Source organism: Solanum dulcamara, chromosome 5, assembly GCF_947179165.1.
Source record: "Solanum dulcamara chromosome 5, daSolDulc1.2, whole genome shotgun sequence".
Lineage (NCBI taxonomy): Eukaryota > Viridiplantae > Streptophyta > Magnoliopsida > Solanales > Solanaceae > Solanum > Solanum dulcamara.
Genome location: NC_077241.1, coordinates 50420211 through 50433691, shown reverse-complemented (window position 1 = coordinate 50433691; position 13481 = coordinate 50420211).

Here is a 13481-nt window from a genome sequence, read left to right as displayed (position 1 = left end):
GAAGTGAAAACTGTTGTTTTTACTATGAATCCTCACTCTGCTGCTGGCCCTGATGGGATAAATAGAACTTTCTTTCAGGTGTGCTGGGACATCATCAAAGAAGACCTCCTTAAAGTGATCACATCCTTCTTTTGTGGACAAACTATGCCTAAATATTTCACCCATACTTGTTTGGTTCTACTCCCAAAAGTAAACCATCCTACAAAAATCTCTGAGTTCAGACCCATAAGCCTTAGCAACTTCACTAACAAAATCATTTCCAAACTCCTCTACCTAAGACTTGCTCCTATTCTCCCCAACCTCATTTCCTTGAACCAATCTGGCTTTGTCAAGAATAGAAACATCTTTGAAAATATAATGCTTGCCCAGGAAATAATCCACCAGATCAAAAAACCAAATGTTGGAGGCAATGTTGTGATAAAACTTGACATGACCAAGGCTTATGATAGGGTCTCTTGGAATTACACTTGTCTTGTGATGAGAAGAATGGGGTTTAAAGAAACTTTCATTGACATGGTTTGGAGAATCATGGCTGATAACTAGTACTCTGTTATAGTCAATGGTTCAAGACATGGTTTCTTTCACTCCACAAGGGGTCTCAAACAAGGTGATCCTCTCTCCCCTGCTTTATTTGTCCTAGGTGCTGAAGTGATGTCCAGACTACTGAATAATCTTCATCAGTATCCCCAATTCCATGGTTTCTTTATGGCAAAAAAGGGACCTCAGATCAATCATCTGAGTTGCAGATGATATCATCATTTTTACTTTTGGAAGAAGGCACACCTTAGCTCTCATTATGGAAACATTAACTACCTATGAAAGAGTTTCTCGACAATTTATTAACAAGCAAAAAAGTCATTTCATGGTTCCCTCCAATGCTTTCAAGTCTACTGTACTGAGAATCAAGAGTATCACTGGTTTCAACCAAAAGAGTAGTCCTATAACATACTTGGGATGTCCTATTTATATTGGTAGGCAAAGAGTTATTTACTACTCTGATCTTATTGCAAAAGTTGTAAGCAGGATCACTGGTTGGCATGCTAAAATCCTGAGCTATGGGGGTAGAGCTATTCTTGTGAAGCATGTTATTCAAGCCATGCCAATACATTTTCTTTCAGCCAGCATCCCTCCCTCAACCATCATCAAGCAGATTCAGAGCATCACTGCTAACTTCTTCTGGGGATGGAAAAATGATAAGAGGAAGTACCACTGGTCCTCATGGAAGAACCTTAGCTATCCTTATGATGAAGGGGGCATAGGGTTTAGACAAATCACTGATGTGGTCAAATCTTTTCAATACAAGCAGTGGTGGACCCTTAGAACCAAGAACACCTTGTGGGGAGAATTCCTTCAATCCAAATACTGTCAGAGGGCCAATATTATTACAAAAAAGTGGGACACTGGTCAGTCCTTAATTTGGAAGCACCTCATGAACAACAAACACAAGATTGAGCCTCACATTTAGTGGCAAATTAAGTCTGGCTCTTGCCTTTTTTGGTGGGACAACTGGCTAGGTGTTGGCCCTTTAGCTCACTTTTCTGCTAACAGCTGTAGGTTTAACCACACCCAAGTTTCATCTTTTCTAACTAATGGCCAATGGAATTTTGATCTCATTATCCAAAAAGCCCCTCCTCAGTTTGTTCCTAACATTTTAGCAACTCAATTCAGCTACCATCCCCTCAAACAGGACCATCCATGTTGGATTCCTAATACCAATGGAGAGTTCAGTTGTTCTTCTGCCTGGGAGCTCATTAGAGACAAGAGGACAAATACTATGCTGAATGCATGTACTTGGCACCAACTAATACCTTTCAAATGCTCCTTTCTTGTTTGGAGAGCTCTTAGAAGGAAATTACCTACCAATGAGAAAATAACCAGCTTTGGCAAAGCCCCCTCTCAGTGCCATTGTTGTGATAGACCTGGCCAAGACACCATTGATCACACTTTTGTTGCAGGAACCTTTGCCAAGAATACTTGGAGGGTGTTTGATAATTCTTTGGGCATAAAAAAAGATTACACACCTCTTAGAAATATTCTTATGAGATGGTAGACATCTAAATACAAGAATGAAGCACATAAACTCCTGTTACAAGCAATCCCTATCTTCATTTGTTGGAACTTATGGAAGAATAGATGTGCTTCCAAATATGGTGGGAAGAAATCTAACCTTTCAAGAGTCAAATTTTCTGTCTACAAAGGCATCTCTAACTTTCTCATCACAGCTTTTCCTTATATTGAATGGCCAAATAACTGGAAGGACCTAGTCATTTCAGTGGAATAATGCTACCATGACACCAAAATTACCCCTGTATGCTGGATCAAACCAGGTGATCACATGGTAAAGCTAAATATAGATGGTAGTGCCCTTAACAACCCAGACAACATTGGTGGAGGAGGAATACTTAGAAATACTCATAGTGACCTTATCTTTGCCTATGCAGTTTCATTGGGGGAAGGAACTAACAACCAAGCAGAAATCAGGGCTGCTATCTTTGGTCTATCTTGGTGTATTGATCTTGGTTATTTACAGGTAGAGTTAGAGGTAGATTCTCAACTCCTAATCAGGTGGTTACAACAAGAAGCAAAACTCCCTTGGTCAATAAAGGAGCTGCTGGACAATTTAAACAACATCATCAACCAATTCCAAACTTTCAGCTGTAAACGCATCCTTAGAGAAGCAAACTACACAGCTGATGTCTTATCCAAACACAGCCATAAATGTAAATCTCTTGAACTTTATTTCACTGTGCATGATCTCCCCAAACAAGCTAAGGCATACCTTGAGATGGACAAGCTGGAAATGCCTTCTTTCAGAAGAAAGAAACTCAGGAGAATAAAGAAACCTCCCTAACTCATTCCATTTTTTGGTTCTAACTCAAACTTCAACATGGTTTTGTCTATGCATAGCTATAAATACCTTGAAGATCTCACAGTTAGAACTCCTGGCAAAAGGAAAATCTCCCTTCCTTATTACTATCTTTATTATTTTCTTAGAATAACCAGTCTAACCTTAGAGGTAAGGAGTAGAGTAGTTTATATTTTGTCTTCTCTTCCTTCTTGGCTTAATAGGTATAGGAATCTTGATTGGAAGCCCAGGCTGGTCACACATGGGACACAATCAACTGTCTTAAGCCTAAAGAGAGAGAAATTTGCTATTTGGAAGCTCCAAGTTGGGCAAAAAGCCTTCAAATATTGCAAGCCTTCAAATGTTAGCAGACTTTGCATAAGCCACATTACATAAGCAACAGTGACTCTAATTGATAAACAACAGCAACATTCTAATAGCAGCACCAGAGGCCAAAAGCAACCAGCAGTACTTAATAAATACATCATGCATCACCAAAATGCCTCTATATTGTGCAGGATTACTGCAAATACAATTCCTGAAGATCCCATGGAGTTTCAACTCAAATGGATAATTGGAGACGTTAGTCGAGCGACCTTGAAAAAGTTAGCAGACTTAAGTCCCCAAATGGAGCATTTCACAACTTGGAGCCTCCATCCTATCCAAATGACCTCCAAATGTTGCAAGAATACAGAAAATACAGTATTTGCAATTCCCAAGACGTTTCACCTCCAACGGATAATTGGAGACGTTAGTCGAGCGACCTTGAAAATATTAGTCGACTTAAGTCTCCAACTGGTGCACTTCACAACTTGGTGTTTCCATCTAGTCCAAAAGACCCCCAAATGTTGCAAGAATACAGCAAATATAGTAGTTGCAAAGCCCAAGAAGTTTCACCTCAATCGGATAATTAGAGACGTTAGTCGAGCGGCCTTGAAAAAGTTAGCCGATTTAAAGCTAACAAGCTCCAAAGCACTCTTTGAGGTCTTTTCCTTTCTTTGCTTTGTTTTTGTTTGTATGTGCAGGTGATCTAAGGAGCTGATCATGAGGAAAGGTCTCCTCCTGAAGGTAACTTGCAACAATAAACAACTGAGCACTTCCACTATGAAGGCACCAAGAAGCTGGCTATAGGTTTGCATCAGCCTATACTTCTCCCACATTCGTTTGGTTCTTTGGCTACTTGTTTGTGAAGGTCCACAGAGATCCAAACAAAGGGAGACAAATTCTAGAGATGCAGGAGCATCACCAGCCCTCACCAACAATCCAACCATGCCAGATTCCATCCTTTATTACCTGCATCAACCCCATTACATCCAAGCTACTTGGAACTCCTTGTTTGTTTATTTATTGGTGTGCAGACACATAATACAGCAGCAATGGAACCTTCTAAAATGCAAGGCTCCATCAGTTAAACACCCAAGCCAAGGCTACTTCTCCTACAGGTTGTAATATACAACAGCAAAAGCATGGTGCAACAGGTACAACTGCTTCAACAACAATAAGAACATGAGGAGCTACAGTCACAGCAATTGGTCCATCCACAACAATTCTACAGTAACCACAGCAACTTGGGGAATTCCAATTCTATTTGTGGATCTTTGTTTTTGGTCTTGTTGGCTTGGTTTTATGCATTTGCAGGTAGCTGGAGATACACTAAATCAAGTAACATTTAGGGATACAAGCCTCAATACACAACACCTCCAACAACATGCAGCACCTAAGAAGCTTGCAGAACTGCAGCATGAATCAGCAGAATTGCACCTCTTAATGTGCATTTCTACTGCAGGATACTACAGCTTGCACAAGCATGATACTCTACACAGCTGCACACTAAAGAAAGGCAACAAGAATTTGAAGCCTCCTTTAAACCTCCTACAAGATTGCAGGTGCAGGGACCATGTTATTACACACGCAACAGCCCTCCTAGTTTGTGTGCAGGCACATAAGAACTCATCAATGTGCAGTTGGATCTCCATGCAGCAGTTCAGTCACAGCTGCACCACTTACATCTGCAATATACAGCAGCTCAGGACCATGTCATCCTCCACAACATCTCCAAAGCTGCTGACTAATACAGCTCAAAAGCGGTTGATTGATACACTTCTTTCCATTTTTCATCCTCCATAGCTGCTATAATAATGATATTGAAGTTGATGCATCTCTCCATTTGGACTTACTTGGTATGACAAGACTAAAAAAGGCAAATATGAATAGAACTTTCTCATCCCATGTGAGATAGAAGTTTCGTATACTTGTTCTGCTTCAATTTAGCTATGTGATTCATCGCGTAGTTGAATAGGACTAGTGTAGGTTACTTTCTTGTTTTCTCATGAAAGAGGAGAGTCTCCCTCATTTATGCTTACTTAGTCGACTTGTACCGGGAGGAGTCCTCCCATAGGTTTAATGCTTTCTAGTTTTAGTTAGCCCTTTTTTGTAACGGGAATGAGTTAGCCGACCTTAGTAGGTTAGCTGACTTATGAACCAACATAAGATCGGAGGTAAGGTTTATGTCCCCCTCCATGTATTTTTACTTTATTTTATTTATGTTAAGGCTTGGGGGTGCTGCTCAACCCCTGACTGTGCACGAGAGGTGGGAGCCTCGTGTAGGGTCTGTTCCCCCCCCCCCCAAAAAAAAAGGTTAAGTATATCAAATAAATTAATTATTGCAAGACATGGTGCTGTGATGAAATGGAGTATTTATAGAAGAAAATTCCTACCTCACTGCAGATTAATCTAAATCGGTTAATTCTTAAACGATATGAAATTAGACGTATAGAAAAACAATTCATATGAATACACCAAATCCTAATGAGGAAGTTATCTTATTCAAACGCAGCTCTGAAAAAGGGTATTCTATTAAAAGAAGGTTCACCTCACCAATCATGGAAAGATCTAGATCCATTTGACATCACCCATGACATCACAATCTTTCATTAAATTTTCAAATTTTCTTTATAATTATTTTAATTATTGTTAGGTTCCTCCTTCACACCTATAAATACCACCTTATTTCATTATTTTGTTCATCAATCTTTGTCAAGCAACTCTTCTCTCTATACACTACTTTACTCATTCTCAAAATATAGTTTTAGTTCTTAGTAGTGTAGAAATACTATCTAGTGATTCATATACTCTGAGTAGTACACAAAATGCTCTAGTGAGGAGATAATTATAGGATTCAAGAGTGTTTATTTAGTCATTCGATTCTGAGTAACGCTTCGGATTCTAGGTATGTAAGGATTCAATGAGAGTATTCCTTCCACTCTCATGCCTAAACTATTTTGATTATATGATAAATTATATCTATTTTGTTTAAACTTTACTATAACTTATGTGGTGTTTATCCATGGGTTCTTCCACCTATGTAGTTCAAAACTCTTTCAACTAAATCTCTTGATTTCAAGTAAGATTTTCTTACGGGTAATTCCTATTTCTACTTAATATCATGAATTATGGTTAAATAAATGATTATTTGTCTATTTTGATGCAAAATGATTTCATATGTATAAATTGATAGTAAGCAAGTATTTTATCTATTTAGCTCTTTATAAGTTCTTGAAATTAATGGTGGGTTGTTTAAAACGTGATTTTTAATTGATGGATTTCAAAGTATTTATGTATAATTTCATTTACATTCATGTTTGAAAGTTGAAGTGTTTTGAACCCACCTAGTTTTACTATGTTTTCAATGAAGTTTGACTTGAAAGATTTGACTCCAAACGAATATTTATGAAAGAATATCTATGATCAAAAGGGAGTCTTATGAAATGAAAGAATGATGAAATGAAAATGATTTTTCTCAAGGACTACACCTTATGTTAAGTATGAAGCTTACATGTTCTATGAATCTTTCAAATTATCCTCATATTCATGTTGAGTTGCTAGTCCTTTTTCCATGTCCTTCCTATATTAGTTGAATCTCATTCGAGGATGAATGTTCTCAAGTGTTACATATTGTAATATCCCTCAAAATCTTCACAAGTGCCTTAAAAATGTCTTGGGATTAGGCCGCTCATGTAATGCATTATCCTTAATCTTTTTGGAAAATCCAAGTTTGAAATATCAATCAGGAGGTCAAAACCTATAGGAAAATAGTTTCGGTGGATTTTTAGGACCCATAGATCAAAAGATATATTTCTCAAAAAACTTCACAAAATAGAAAGGTTTGCGACAAGTCCGAGTCGGGGAATTGGCAAGGCTTTTCTAGCCGAGTTGGATTTTTAGTGAGGGGGTTTAAAACTTTTTCCAAATTGTTAGATAATAAACCTAGACTTTTTTAGGACTTAATTCAACTCTATAAATTAACCTAAACCCCTAATTCTATTCATTCTTCTATAATTAACCTACTCAAATATTTCTCTCTCTACAAAAGACTCTCAAGGGCTCCATTGAAGACTTCCAGTAAATTCACTCAAGCTCTCCATCAAAACTCTCAAGTTCTTCTAAATTATTTGGTGTTATCACTTAAGGTATGTGGGTATTGATTCATGGATTCTTTCATACATGGAGCCCAATCAATTTCTCAAGGTTTTCTATCAAGTTAAAGTATGGTATTTTATGGATTTTATGATCTCTATTCCTATTGCATGAATTATGACTCAATGTATGATCATGAGTCTATTTTGATATAAATTGATGGTTATTGCATTAAATTGAAGAGTTTTTTCATGAATTCTCCTATTTTGATTTCTAGGGTTCATGATGTAAAATATGAGTATTTTCAATTATACTTCCTAATGATATTATATATATGAATTATGTATGGGCTAAAAGAAATATTATGATCATACATGTTTTCAAGTCAATTACATGATTTTCAAGTCACTTGATCATGCATTCATGTCTTACCCTAATTTCAAGTATAAGCTATGATCATGAATTTCAATGTATGAATTATGTCTATGTATGATTCCTTATGATTCAAGGGCAAAATCACTTTATCATTTCATATGTTCATACAATTTTACTTTCTTATGGTTTGGGTAACCAGTTAATTTTGTCTTTTTTCATGATAAAACAATAGGATTAGCTGAAAGATAGACAACTGCTTAGCAAATTAAATCCTCTTAGTCCTGATTTTGATTCTCTTGCACTTTTTCATCACTGTGCTTAGTATTGGTCTTTCAGACTACTTTTCACATACTGCAATTTCCTCAAGCTTCTCCTTTCTTGTAGTCTCCATTTTCTTCCAAAAGTTAGTATCCTATTACTCTTGGGGTTCAGATATTGTCTTTTGACATAGATTTTGAATTTCATTAGAAGGTTGAAAAATTAAACTTTAATTCATATCATTCGAAAGTATAATTAAAAATACCCATAATTAATATCATGAACCCTAGAGATCAATGGTGGAGAATTCATAGAAAAACTTTTCAATTCAATGTAATAACTATCAATTTATATTAAAATAGACTCATAATCATAATTAATGCAATACCCATATACCTTGAGTGATTGGGCTTTATGGATGAAAAAATCCATGAATCAATACCCACATACCTTGAGTGAGAAAATCAAATCATTGGAAGAACTTGAGAGTTTTGATGGAGAGCATGAGTGAATTTTTTTGAAGTCTTTAATGGACTTCTTGAGAGTCTTTTGTAGAGAGAGAAATATTTAATTAGGTGAATTGTAGAAGAATGAATAGAATTAGAGGTTTATGGTAGTTTATAGAGTAGAATTAGGTCCAGAAAACATCCAGGTTCATTAACTAACAATTTGAGAAAAGTCTAGAGTGCCCTTACTTAGAAACTGAATACGGACAAAAACCATGGCCCAGGTCTGCGATGCAGAGGTGTTTCCTGATAGGCCAATTTTGAGCGATGCAAGTTCGCGATGCAGAGATGCCGCGCACTTCATTATTTTGCGCAGTTTCTTAAAAAATATATCTTTCGATATACAGGTCCTACAAATCCACCGAGACCATTTTACCATAGGTTTTGACTCCCTATTGGATATTTTAGAGTCGGATTTGCCAAAAAGATTAAGAAAGTATCCTATTCCCAAGACATTTTTAAGGCACTTGTGAGCATTTTGAGGAATGTTATAATATCTCCCCCTTGGAAACATTCATCCTCGAATGAGATTCAACTAATATAGGAAGGACATAGAAAAAAGGGGCAATCAACCCAACATGAACATGAGGAAACTTTGATAAATGCATAGAACATGCACACTTCAGACTTAACATAAAACATCGTTTTTGAGAAAAAATCATTTCTATGAATTATGCTTGCATATGAATGACATATGGAACTAAAACGTATGATTTAATCAATTTGATCATGAACAACTTAGTACCTTTCGGCTTGAGTGGGAGGAAAGAGATACGGATAATGCTTCATCATGTCCGATTATGATTCCCATGTAGCACTCTTTACTTTTTGATTCCTCCATAACACTTTGATGGGCGCAACACCTTTATTTCTTAACCTCCTTACTTGTGAGTATAAAAGGTCAATCGGGATCTCCTCATATGTAAAATTCTCTTCAGTACTCACATTCTCCATTGGCACAATAGAATTTGGATCACCCACAAACTTCCTAAACATTGACACATGAAATACCGGATGAACCAAATCCAACAAAAGTGGAAAGTCTAACTCATATGCCACTTTCCTAATACTCTTCAATATTCTATAGGGCCCGACAGATCTAGGACTCTACTTTCCTTTCTTACCAAACCTCATTACCTCTTTCATAGGTGAAATCTTCAAATACATCATATCACCCACATCAAATTCAAGATCTCTCCTCCTAGTATCCGAATAGGACTTTTGACAATTTTGAGTCATCTTCAATATTTCTCTTATAAGTCTTACTTTATCTATTACATCAACTACCAAATCTGGACCAATCAATGCCATCTCACCCATTTCAAATAACCCCACAAGAGACCAACATCTTCTCCTATACAAGGCTTTAAAAGAAGCTATTTGGATGTTAGAGTGATAACTATTATTGTAGGCAAACTCAATCAATGGCAAATGTTCATCCCAACTTCCTTTAAGATTAATCACACATGCCCTTCACATGTCCTCCAAGGTTTGAATTGTTCTTTTGGCTTGTCCATCGATTTTGAAGATGGAAAGTGGTACTTAGCTTGACTCTAGTACCAACACCTTTCTGAAATAACTTCCAAAAATATGAAGTGAATTGAGTACCTCTATCTAATATAATCGACAAAGAAACACATGAAGTTTGACAAGTTCATTAATGTACAACTTAGCATAGTATTCGATTCTATAACATGTCTTGATCGGTAGAAAATGTGTTGATTTGGTAATTCGGTCCACAATGATCCAAATAGAATCATGTTCTCTCTTAGTACATGTCAAACCCGTTACAAAGTCCATATTCACCTCTACCCACTTCCAAGTAGGGATTTTAATGTCTTGAGCTAGACCTCCTGGTCTATGATGTTCAACTTTCACTTATTGACAAGTAGGAAACTTAGTCATGAACTCCGCTATGTCCTTCTTCATGCCATTCCACTAATACACTTCCCTCAAATCACAATACTACTTGGTGGATCCTGGATGAATTGAAAACGAGAACTATGGGCCTCATTCAATATCAACTCTCTTAATCCCTCAACATTTGGGACACACAAATGACCTTGGTAACATAATACCCCATCTCCCTTTAGGAAGAAAGCCTCAATGGCTTTTTTGGAAACCGATTTCTTCAATTCAACCATAATCAAATCATTGTCTTATTTGGCCTTAACGTCTTCTGCAAGAGACAATTCTGAACCATTATGTATAAGAATGCCTCCATTATTGGAATCAACCAAATGCACACTTAAATGTGCCAATCTATGGACATCTTTAATCAACTCCCTCTTACCTTCCTCAACATGTGCAACACTATCCATAGATAACCGACTAAGATCATCAGCTACAATATTTGCCTTACCCGGACAGTACAATGCCATCATGTCATAGTCTTTTAGGAGTTCAAGCCACCTCTTTTGCCTAAGGTTTAAGTCCTTTTGGCTAAACACATATTGCAAACTTCTATGGTCGGTAAACATATCAACATGCATACCATAAAGATAATGGCGCCAAATTTTCAAAGCAAACACAACCGCCGCGAGTTCAAGATCATGGGTTGGATAATTTCTTTCATGCACTTTAAGTTGCCTAGAAGCATAGGCTATAACTTTACCATGTTGCATCAAGACACAACCCAAACCCACATATGAAGTATCACAATAAATAACAGACCCATCCAAACCTTCGGGCAATGTCAAAATAGGAGCCAGCGTGAGATGATCCTTTAATATTTGGAATCTTTTGTCACATTCATCCGATCATTAAAATTTTGCCTTTTTTTGTGTCAACTTAGTTAAAGGTGAAGCAATAGATGAAAACTATTCAACAAACCTTTTGTAGTATCCGGCTAAGCCCAAAAAAATTCTAATATCTATAGGAGATAATGGTCTAGGACAATTCTTAACCGCCTCTGTTTTCTTTGGAACTAGTTTAATCAAATCACCAAGCACCACATGGCCAAGAAATGCAACTTGCCTCAGCCAAAACTCGCACTTACTAAATTTAGCAAATAATTTATTCTCTCTCAAAGTTTTCAACACAGTCCTCAAGTGACCCATATGATCTTCCTCATTTTGAGAATAAATCAAGATGTCATCAATGAAAACCACTACAAACATGTCCAAGTATGGCTTGAAAATACAATTCATCAAATCCATGAGTATCGCAGGAGCATTAGTCAAACCAAATGACATTACTACAAATTCAAAATGACCATACCTTATCCGAAAATTTGTTTTGGGAATATCACACTCCCTTACCCTCAATTGATGATAACCGAAATAGAGGTCAATCTTAGGAAAGTAGCTTGTTCCTTGTAATTGATTAAATAAGTCATCGATCCTTGGAATTGGATATTTGTTCTTTAAGGTGACCTTATTTAATTGTTAGTAGTCTACACAAATTCAGAGTGACCGATGTTTCTTCCTAACAAATAACATAGGATCACCCCATGGTGAAATACTCGGTCTTATAAAACCCTTATCCAACAAATCCTTCAATTTTTCTTTCAACTCATTAAGTTCCGTCGGAGCCATACAATAAGGAGGAGTAGAAATAGGTTCGATATTAGAAAGGAGATCTATACCAAAGTCAATTTCCCTTAGGAGAGGAATACCGAGTAAATCCTCAGGAAACACATCAAAAAACTCATTAACTATAGGGACTGACTCAAGAGTAGGAGTTTTGTAATCGACATCCCTAACTTGAACAATATGATAAATGCACCTCTTAGAAATTATTTTCCGGGCCTTAATACATGAAATAAATCGACCCTTAACCACCAAAATATTACCCTTCCATTCAATAATAGTCTCATTAGGAAATTGAAACTTAACCACACGAGTTCTACTAAATATAGATGCATAAGCGGCATGTAACAATGTAACATCTCAAAAATTTCTATGCCAAGACCCGAACCATTCTTCATAGGCATATAGGCTCGAACTCATTGACTTCTAATTGTATATATGAGTTAGGATCAATTAATAAGTATTTAGAGTGTATATTATTTTGTTTATGATCATACGGGATCTCTAACACCAAGTCAAGTCAAAAGAATTTCTATCGATAATATTTTCGTATGAGTCCGTCTAAGGGAAAACTTCAAATGACCATAAATATTAGCACATAATGAATTAGGTATACCATAAAATATAAAATTAAATATATTTGACTATGCTTTCAAACTCCACCAAGATTGTATTATTTGGAATTTGGAGTAAAAGGTTATGTCCTCTTAACTAGAAGGATGTGTGCCAAGTCCGTGTCCCAGAATTGGTCAATCTTGGCTCAAATTTTAATTTAGGGATGATCTGAAGAGGAACACCTCCGCGTAGAATACCTTCTCCCAGTTAGTTCAAAATTTAGCAAAAATTTCCAGTTTCAAGTAAGGGCAACTTGAGCAATTCCCTGAACATACATAGACGAACATGGATGCATTTTGGGGTCATTTTGCAGTCTTTTGCCTCCCCAAAACCCTTAACATCATCCTCTTCTCTCTCAAATCATCTCTAAAAAAATTCCTCTCGAACTCAAAGGATTCAAACTTCCCATTTAGGACCTAACATAAAGATTTTTTCAAGTTCTACTCTAAGGTATGTGGGATTTCATCTATGGGTTCTTCCACCCATGGAGTCCAAATATTTCCTCAACTTAGTATTTCAATTTTAAATAATGAAATCCTATTGGCTTTTTATATGATGGTTTCAAATGTATAGATTATGGTATATTTGAAGTTTATTTACTCATATTAATATATATATATATATTAACTCTTAATTTCAAGTGATGAGTTTTATGCATTTTTATACTACGATTTCAAATGTATAGATTCTTAAATATTTGAAGTTTATTTACGTATATTGACTTATGTTGATTCTTATTTACATGAAATAAACAGTTTATCAAGGTTCTTATATGAAAGTTTGAAAGGTAGTTTTAAAGTGCATATGGTGGGTTATTTCTATGATGTTTGATTTGATGCATTCATATCACTCTCATGCGTGCAAGTATTCTTTATATATATTTGAAGGTCTTTATGAAATGAACCCGCCTAGTTTCTTATGATAAAACAAATTTGA